Below are 10,171 nucleotides of genomic sequence, written 5' to 3'. Positions count from 1 at the left end.
TGGAAGGAAGCCAGCCTTTTGCAATTCCTCCAAACCTAACTTAAGAGATTTTGTTGTTATTCAAGAAAGCTTAACTTCTGCCTCCTACCCACTTCTTCGCTGAGGGCAAGATCCCAATCTAGAGTTGCTAAAGGTTTCAAAATAGAGTCCTTATACTTGATTTGTATATTGCAACTAACTGTCCTGGCACTGCTAATGAAATGGAATGCACTTCCCTCTGTCCATCATTTCCCTAATATTCACTTTCACTCCAATTATCTCAGTCTTACTTCATTTCAACTGTAAACAACAGCAGTCTTTTGCCTGACTTCAGGGAAAACACAGAGGGGTGTACTGGTACAGAGAACTGTACACTTGTTCCTTTTGTCCTTTTGGTGAACTCCAGCCCAGGTACTTGGCTCACCGTGAATTACCATACATGCTGCAACATGACTTCTCTGAGAGGTGGATAAGGCTGCCTTTCTCAACAGAGATTTCTGACTGTCCTCCAAACTCTAGCAAGATTTTAAAGAGCAGAGTGGAAATGGGCAGAATTCCTGTAAAGGAAGTAGGAAAACCAGATAACACTGTGATTTTCAGTGGCTGACACCAAACAAATTCTATCCCAAGTAAGGTTTACAGATCTTTATTAACTTCACCTATTTCTCAAGCTTTTCCAGCAAAAATAAATGGGGGGGTAATTACAATATTGACACTAACCAGCTAGCAGCAGCCTCAGACAGAAGCACTTAACGCTGAAGGAGAATCCCAGACACCAATATTTGTATTTTGGAGATTATTCTCCTCCAGCTCTGGGGTACCACTCGAGAGAAAAAGGGCAGGAGGAGGAACTGAAGAGTGCAGAAAGCTCAGATTTATCCACAAGACACAACTGTGCTGGTGATCCTCTACACTGGCGATAGCTGTGAGTCTGTCCTTTGCCCCTGGCACAGTCGGGGACAAACTCAATAATGCAGATCCAAGAAATCCCAACTCCGTGTGTCGCGGTTTCTGGAACTGCAATTTCTTTATTTGCCAGTCACTGGGACAACTGCTCTACGTTTAAATGAGCGGCTTCCTGAAAGAGTGTCTGGTGATCCTTACAAGGGAGAAACTGAGCTAACAAGGAAAAGGAGCTATCCCCGCCGCCGCTCTCCCGCCCTTCTTAAGAGAAGCCCCTCCAAGAACCTGAACATACACGCTGGACCAACATGTTCCTAGGCTCCGGGCCCATTCGTGGAGGGTGATCATGAGTGTGGAGACACCGTGTGGTCCCTGTACTCTGTGGCATACCATGCCCCCATTGTGGGTCACGCTACGAACTGTCACACGACCCTAAAGGACCGGAACTTTGTCGTTCGCTCTAAGAGGCCGAGGTTCATGGGCTCCGCCATCTTGGCTACGCTCTCTCGCACCTCACCACGCCCCTCACGCCGGAAAGGACATTCGCCAAGCCACGCCCCCGTCCTTCCAACCCCCGCCTCTATGAACACTATGCTCTCCGCTCTAGACTCCTTTCCTTGTTAGTGTAGACGGGTGGGTACCGTCTATACCAACCACCGGACTCTCGCCGCGACCACGCCACCGTCTTCCGTAGGGGCCACTGTTCTTATTACGTGCAAGAGGAGGAAGGCCACGGCCGGACTCTGCCCAAGCTCAGGGCACATACGTGCGTCCCACCTACTTCAGGCCCCTACTCAGGCCCCTCTTCCGGTCCTGTGCCCGACCCTCCCTCGCGCTACTCCGTTGCCCACCTCCATCCGTGACCAGGCCCCCACACCGCGTCCAGTCCACGTAACTGAGCATAAGGTCTTTTACATCCTCCTGACCACCCGGTCACGTCCATCTTGCCCACCCGAAGCCCCTCCCTTGCCCCCACAGGCCATATTCTCGTTCAGGTCTCGCCGCGGCGATTCGCCCGGGCTTCGGCTCTTCCTCTAGGAATTGGGGACCTGTGCTCCTCAGTGCCCAGGCCCCTACCTTCGTCGTTGACGAGGCTAGGGCCCCGGTTTCCTGTCATATCCCTTACCTCTTGCTACACTCCTCCGTCCTGGCCAATCCTAGCAGTCTTCCCAGGCTACTCGCCACAATCTTGGACTCATAGTAGTCACTCCCATCCCGCGCATGCGTATTTGCATGCCTTAATCCTCGCTTGTCACTGTGTTCCCAGGCCATCCACTTTGAGTTCCATTGTAGTGACACCTCTCCCACCAGGACTAGGTCCCGCTACAAGAAGGAAGGCAGGTCTCTTTAGAAAATTGTCCTGCCCAGGGTTGGACACCGGTGGCATTTATAGCGTGAAATGAGCCCACGATTCTCTGATCTTCCTCTAAAAATCGACTTTGTTCACGTTTTTCTCAGCATTTTAAATACTACCTCTTAATGAACAGAAACCAGGTAGGAAGCAGAACTGTTAAACCAGTGATAAAACCCTGTTCCTTCCAGCTAGGTTTCATGTCCTCTAGCCCCCCCCCCCCAAGGGAGCCATCTGAAACTGTGTCCTTTCCACCCCTCAGCACCCTTGAAATACTAGGCAGATGTGTGTGTGTGTGGCATGAGCACACTCTCCCTCTGCTCCTTGTTCCTTCATGGTGTTTAGGGCCTGTTGAGACACCAGCACACTTAAAATTCTGCTTGCTGTCCTCTCAGAGATTACTCTTGTATTTCCTCTGTTTACTATTCTGGGGTCTACAAGAAAAAAGCGAGGAGGTCACTATCAGCTCTAATTTTTTTTTTTTTTCTGCCCAGAAATTTCTGAAGAAGTTCCTGCAGGAAGGACATTTTCTATTCACCTTTCATGCATTCATTCAAGAGGATTCATCCAGTATTATATTCCAGTACAAATAAGCTATATCCCAAGGAGCTTACAGGCAAAAGTTCCCCCAACTTGGGTTTGGATAGGGCAGGAAATAAAGAGAAAGTTAAAAATGGTGTAGTAAGGGGATTGATTGGTAGTAAAGGATCTGGTAAGTGCTGGTCTGTTGATTGAACTAGCAGCAGTATTTGGGGGCAGAAAACAAAGGAAACCACTTTCAAAGTACTTATGACAACCCCTTACACAACTTCTCAATAAATCCTCACTGAAAATATGCCCTTTTTAACTTGTGTAGAGGGCTGTAGTTTTTCCCTCTGTGGTAGTAAGATTGGCTACATATAATTCAACATATGGCAGCAGTCAAGATCTTGTTTCCTATTTTGACATCCAGCAGTCAACATTTTATGATCAGATATGAAGTATGAGTTCCTTTCTCTGTTCACCTTCCTTCCACTTCTGCTGTGAAGATAGTAGGGAGGGGATTAACAATGCTGAGCTAAAAGTAGCACAGAGTAAACAGCAGTTTTCAACAAAATATTTTTCTTATGTATACCTTGACCCTGAGAACTCCCATTTGTAGAAAATGTTTCAAATGCCAATCATTTATTGCCTGAAAAAATAAACTCACATGAAATAGGACCAAGTACACTCTGTTACTGCCTTGATTTTTATAACATAGTTATATTCACCTTTGGCTACAAATTATTTGAAGCAATTTACCAAAATTTAAACAACATTGTATAGAGAAATAGTTCAAAGAACCAGAGGGGTAACTCATTGAGGAAGAATAAATAAAGCAGTCAATTACATACCCTCGGATATAGAAGGTGGGGATAACAAAAATTTGAAGGTTTTATGGTGTTCATAAAAAACAGTTGGGATTTTGTTTTTGAGAAACACAATTTTTCTTAAGCTTTTTAGTCCTGAGGGACATGCCAATTCCTCACTATTATCATGCTGTTAGTTAAGTGAGAAATATGTATCCTATGGAGTTACCCAAAGATCCTCTGTATGTAAACTGTTGTCACGATCACAAAACATAATACATTAAATTAATTTTATGAACATGTAAACTTTCCATTTTAACTAAGTACTCAAATCCCCAATGTTCTGGTTTAATTCAGGGTGATATTTAGATGATATTTAGATCATTTTTCCTTTGGATGGCAAATCAGTTTCCACTCACATGTCAAATCTTTTCCATTCATATTGGCTGGCTGAATAAGTGAGTTGGGAAGTTTTGTAGCTGAGTCCATGCTCAGAAGGACAAAGTCTTGTAACAGATTAATAACATCTTTGTGGGCACAGGATGGGTAAGTGTCTGTAAGCAATAGCATATCTAGCATCTCTGATTTCAGTAATGGCAGTTTTGTGTGCACATCTTTTATGCAGTCTACATTTCTCATGATGAAGCTTTTAATGAAAATCAGGTCATTTTTGCTCTAAAACCCTGGAGTGGAAACTCTGAGAGATTAATTCCTGTATCTTTTGTATCAATCAGAATTAGAGCAGTTTAATTTTTTTTTTTTTTTTGGTAGTTTAGATGGACAGAATGCCTTTATTTTATTTATTTATTTTTATTTGGTGCTGAGGATGGAACCCAGTGCCTCACGCATGCTAGGCAAGCACTCTGTCACTGAGCTACAGCCCCAGCCCCAGAATTAGAGCAGTTTAAAATTCTGTTATGAAAATAAGAACATACAGCCTAAAAGTTACATGGCCAGATGACCTTCCTCCACCTCTGTAGAGGTTGGCAAGGGAAGTACCTATAGACAGTATTAAGACTGGGTGACCTCCAGGTGGCAGTAAAATAGAATATTAAGGATGGATAATACTATACCATAGAGCATGTCTGCAATAATTTTAGCCTAGAAAGAAATTATGACTTGCCCAAACCAGGAGAAAACTCAAGAACTATCCAGAGACAAAATTACTACAGATTTAGTTATAGATCTAATTTGCATTTATTAGTGATTCATGAATCACATCCTCTTTTCTAGAAAATATCATGAAAGCTCCCAGTGTGCATTAGGAGAACAGTATGTTTTGTAAGTCAGAAACAAGGAAACATAACAAGAGAAGAAATACCGATTGATTAATATTAAATTCCTTTGGCTTACTTTTTTATAAGGTTGAAGCAGAAGGACTTCCTTCTTACATATGTTGACCTAAGTAGGCGGGGTTTCCTGTTTTCAAGAAAAACTGGTCTGTTTTGGCAATGCATCTTCCTCCTTAAAGTCTCAGTTTGATCCTGCAGCATTTAACATTACTGACTCCATTTTGGTTTGGTGTGGACTCTTGGGACTAGTGCAGGAGCTGAGTCAAAACAATAGGTCACATAATTTTTGTTTAACATACCTGAGCAACAGTGGAAACAGAAACATAGGAAAAATGCTCGTGAAATTTTGCTTTTACTACATGAGATTCATTATAAAATATTGGTCTCCATGTCAAGATTAGTCACACAGACTCTCACACATTCAGTTTAAACAACTGTCCTTTAAGTTACTACCTTAGGTATATTAAGTTTGCAGAATTACATTCACCTAGTTTGTCTGAATTAATTTTTATTTGCAGGCAGTAGTGATTAACTTTCTCTGACAAACAAAATGTTAACCTGTGGAAAATAAGACAAAGTTCATAATGGATATGGCTGTTGATTAACCTACAAAATTTGATGAGCTTTTCAAATATTGTAGTTGATTTTCTCATTTTAAAAATGGCATGAGGTAGGGGGATAGAGATGAAAATATTCCAAAGCCCAGGACTCCTTATTTATCAAAAATACTAGAAACTGTTTTTCTCTCTAGGAATGAAAAAAATAAAGGCCAAAGTATTTCAAGGTACTGTATTTTACTCTCATAGACTCAAGTTTATTAGAATTCCACTTTATGGTTCATATTAGTCAATTCAGTTTCCTTAGTCTGTGAAACATTCACGGGCTATGAGAAATGCAAAAATGAACTAAATATCTCTGCCATCTAGAAACTTAAATTTTTGTAGGACACAAAAGTAAATCATATTGGCAACAGATGCATATACAAATGTGAACAAAATGCTCTGGGAATTTGGAAGAATAAAAAATTTGTGGATTGGACAAGTCAGTTATAAAACTGTACAAGAAAGGCAAAAGAAAAGCTGCTCAAAGGAGATGATAATAAGATAGACTTGAAATAATGGCTAATATGCTTAAAGATAAATGAAACTCATAGGATTCAAACTGAGGAAATCAATCCTGTGAAACAAACACAAGCAAAAACAGAAGTAGAACATGATCAACTTGCAGTGACTAGCTGGGAGAACAGCTCAGGGGTATGAGGGAGGGTACTTAAGTGTTCATGCACCTGAAAAGCCAAGTTGGTTCAGAACTTAAGACCATGGAGTTTGAATTCTCTTACATTGACACTAAAGTGCTAATGAAGATTTTAATGTGGAAATAGTAGCAGTGTAAATGACCAGGAGAAGGACAATGAAATATAGGAAGGTAGGAAGTTCTTTCTATGATGGTGGGTTTCCAATGTGCTGGCATTTACTCAGTTCATATGTGTCCAGGGCTCCAATAACCAGGAAATCATTCTTTCTTGTTAGCCTTCTTAATAAACAGATAATTGAGCTCATTTTTAATTATATCATATATAACAAATAATGTTGCATTCTTATAGTATGCTTAATTTTACACACAGACACACACACACACACACACACACACACACACACAAATTTGGTTCTCTTTTATATTCTGTCCTTCCTGTATGTGTTATTTCCATTAACCCAATTATAACAAGAAAAAAAAAGTTAGCAGATACAGGCTTGAATGATGTTTCTGAAGTTAATTTAGCAGCATCCCTGGTCTCCATTCATCTGATGCCCATTGGTTCTCTCTTCAGTGCTATTTGTGATGGACAGAAATGTCTCTGGGCATTGCCAGTGCCTTCCAGAGGACAAAATCACCCTGACTGAAAAATACTACATTTATATAGAATATTTTCACACAATAGACAAAAATATCTTTTTCATATTTGTACATACATCTAATGTCAACATGATTTAATTTTTTCTCCTACAAAATTGTGTCTACATGGCAGAGACTGTATTTGGTCCATTTGTGTGTTTCTCAAAGCCCATACATCTGACTACTAATTGGAGATCTAAAGAGCTTAAAATCATTGCTGTTTGTGATGATGAAACACAGTAATTTGGGTCAACTTTAAAAGCGACGTTGGCCCTCCCTGCCTCTTGTTTTATTACAGGTAAATGGAGCCTACATATCCCCACATGCTTTTAACTCTGGTGAACTTTAAAAGGTGAGTCAAAAGAATAGCACAAATGTTCTTATTTCATGTGATCTCATATTTTATTTACCCCAGAGCAGTAGATCAATAGTTATGTACCTAGAAACTGCTTTGCAATAGTGTTGTGGAGTATAAAAAACAAAGAAATCAATTTCTTTTTCCTGTCTCAGGATACTGGGTTACCTTTTGTGTTGTTCATGGCAACGGTAATCTAAACTTTTAATTTCTGCTATCTAGAACATTTAGAAGTAAATATAGCATATTCAGAATGAAACTGCCTCATTTGTCAAGATTGCCATGGTTACTAATAAGTTATTAGGCTCTCATGTGAAATTGCTGAAACAAACAGTTTATGAAATGAATTATACAAATATAAATCCTCAGGAAATTTAATACTTAAAATTTGTACTTCACCCCAGGTGCATTCTTGTAATCCCAGCAACTCTGGAGGCTGAGACAGAAGGATCACAAGTTCAAGGTCAGCCTGGGCAATTCAGTGAAACCCTGTCTCAAAATTCAAAAGGACTGGGGCTGGGGTTATAGCTCAGTGGTAGAGCCCTAGCCTAGCACATGTGAGGCCCAGAGTTTGATCTTCAGCACCAAATAAAGATAAATAAATAAAATAAAAGTATTGTATCCATCTACAACTACAAAAATTATTTTTTAAAAATTCAAAAGGTCTGGGTATGTAGCTCAGTGGTAGAGCCCCCCTACCTAGCATTCATGCGGCTCAGAGTTCAGTCCCCAGTACTGAAAAAACAAATTCTACATCAAAACAGACACTAAATGTGGGCTTTGTAAAAAGAAAGAGAGTTAAGATAGTGTGTTGAGAAGCAAGAAAACAGAGATGGAAGTTCTGTTTTTCATCTATTTATTGAAATCTCCTTAAGTTACTTAACAATGAATTTATTTTTACTTCTTTCCATGTCACAAGTAACTTATGGCATCTTCATATTCAAAATTAGGTAATTGGTAGCACATATTTGTCATTTGAGCTTTTGTCTTTCCATTCATATGGCAGGACCTATAAAAGTCTATATTATGAATGGGCTGCAGGGATTTTTGTTGTTGCTAGTTTTTTTTCCCAGTAGGAAACACTTTTCTAGGAAATTACTGAGATATAGGAAAAAAATCAAAATTGTAACTATAAACTATTTAGAAAATAAGAATGAGATAACTTTACATCTATGTGCCTTATGTCATATGGCCAGAATAGTAGACCAAAGAAAATTTATAATCTTACATGTTGCAATTATTAACTGAGAAGGAGTAAAAGATAAATGAACCTACTAACTCAAGAGTTAGAAAAATAAGAAATGAAATGACCACAGAAGTAAGGACTTAAGAAATGCGTATAAGATGATGAATTAGAAAACAGAACAGAATTGAAAATTAGATCCATAATCTTGTTCTTTGATTAAACTGCAACATAGATAAACCTCTGGCAAGTTTAATGGAAAATGAGAAAAATTAATATATACACTAGAAAACAAAGAGAACATAGCAACAAATGTACACATTATATAGGAAATATTTCAGAAAGTCCATGAGAATATTGGAATACCTTATATGAAAATGAATAATTTCTTAGAAATTGTAAACAGCCAGGGCTAAGGAATGTAGCTCAGTGGTAGAGTGTTTGCCTAGCAAGCATGAGGCCTTAGATTTAATCTCTAGCATCTCCAGGAAGAAAACAAAACAAAACCAAAAATCCCTGAAATAAATTATCATGTAAGAAATGAAAAATTTTAAAGAACTCTTCTTCTATAATATGCATGGTCCAAATTTTTCATTCTTATACATTGTAAATATTTCTAAAGATGGACAATATTAGAAATATTTCTACTTCGTTTTCAAGGAGATAGTGTAAGGACCTAGAAGGGGGAGCACTTCAAAAATCAGCGCTTGAAGCTACATGATATTCTCTTAAGAAAATAAGTTTAAAAGTTTTTTTTTTTTTTTTGGTGGTGTTAGGAATTGAACCAGGGCCTATGTGTCTGAGGTAAGCACTCTACCAACTGAGTGATACCCCCAGCCCAAGGTTTTAAATTGTAAGGGGAAATCTAACAATTTGACCAACATGCTGAAAATAAATTGAATAAATGTAAAGAAATGTATCAACATAATGCACAAAATGGCAAAAACACTATGAAAATAATTATAGATAATGAAAAGCTAATTGATAAATGGAATATAAATAACTGATTAAAATAATTTTTGATAATTAGAAATAAAAGAATACCTTTATTACATGATAAGTCTTGTTTTTTCTTTCCTTTTTTCCAGAATTTAGGATGGAACTAAAGACCTACCCCACCCATGGTAGACAAGCACTCTACAAATAAAATACTTTGTTATAATCTCTAACTCTATGTGTATTGACTTTTCCTCCCCCAGATAACTTCATTTATTCTGCCTTTTTTTTCCCCCCCGGGGATAGTTAAGTGAGCTCTTCTAGGAAATTTCCACTACAGGTCACAGTGAAATTGCCACACTGGCTGGGCCAACTCTGGGCAGCCCCTACCTGTGGTACAGCTTTTCTGACTGTCCTTGCAGCCAAAGCAAAGGAGGTGAGAAAGAGCTCCTTCAGGTGAATTACACTAACAGAAAGGAGTCATCTCCAATAAAATTTCACCCCTCCTAGGAAAGGGAAACAATGTGTCTCTAAAACGCTGCAGAAGTGCCATTTTTGATCTTTTCCTCATTGTTGCTTTTAAAATCTCAATTTCCTCTTTAACATAAGGGCACCCAATCTAAACTTTCCATTCATGATTTTTGAGGAAAGAGGTGGAATCTGGGGACTGAATTCATGAAGAGGCAACTTGGGAGAGGAAAGCTCTGACATGGGCCTAGGGACTTTTATCGGTGTCAGTAAGATGCCTAAGGAATTTTCAAAAGTTTTTAAAAGTGTGTTATAGATATACATAAAGGTGAAATTAACTTTCTATATGTACATAGCATAGTTTGGCCAGTTCCTTCCCACAGTTCTCCTTTCCCATCCCTTTTGCTTCCCCCTCAGTCCTCTTTGCTCCACTGATCTCCCTTCTGTTTTCATAGAATTTCCCTCACTCCCCGCCCCTTATCT

General features: G+C 39.1%; 1 long non-coding RNA gene across 1 annotated transcript; it reads left to right on the top strand.

Annotated features, from left to right (window-relative positions):
- The first annotated feature begins 1,469 nt into the window (after nt 1-1,469).
- LOC143639890 (uncharacterized) lies at nt 1,470-9,088 on the top strand. Its single transcript, XR_013154813.1, has 4 exons — nt 1,470-1,648; nt 7,045-7,098; nt 7,506-7,564; nt 9,061-9,088. It is a non-coding gene; the product is annotated as an uncharacterized LOC143639890 (long non-coding RNA).
- The last annotated feature ends 1,083 nt before the right edge of the window (nt 9,089-10,171 follow it).

The sequence above is a fragment of the Callospermophilus lateralis genome (assembly GCF_048772815.1).
Source record: "Callospermophilus lateralis isolate mCalLat2 chromosome X unlocalized genomic scaffold, mCalLat2.hap1 SUPER_X_unloc_1, whole genome shotgun sequence".
Classification (NCBI taxonomy): Eukaryota; Metazoa; Chordata; class Mammalia; order Rodentia; family Sciuridae; genus Callospermophilus; species Callospermophilus lateralis.
This window is presented reverse-complemented; position numbering and strand designations above follow the sequence as displayed.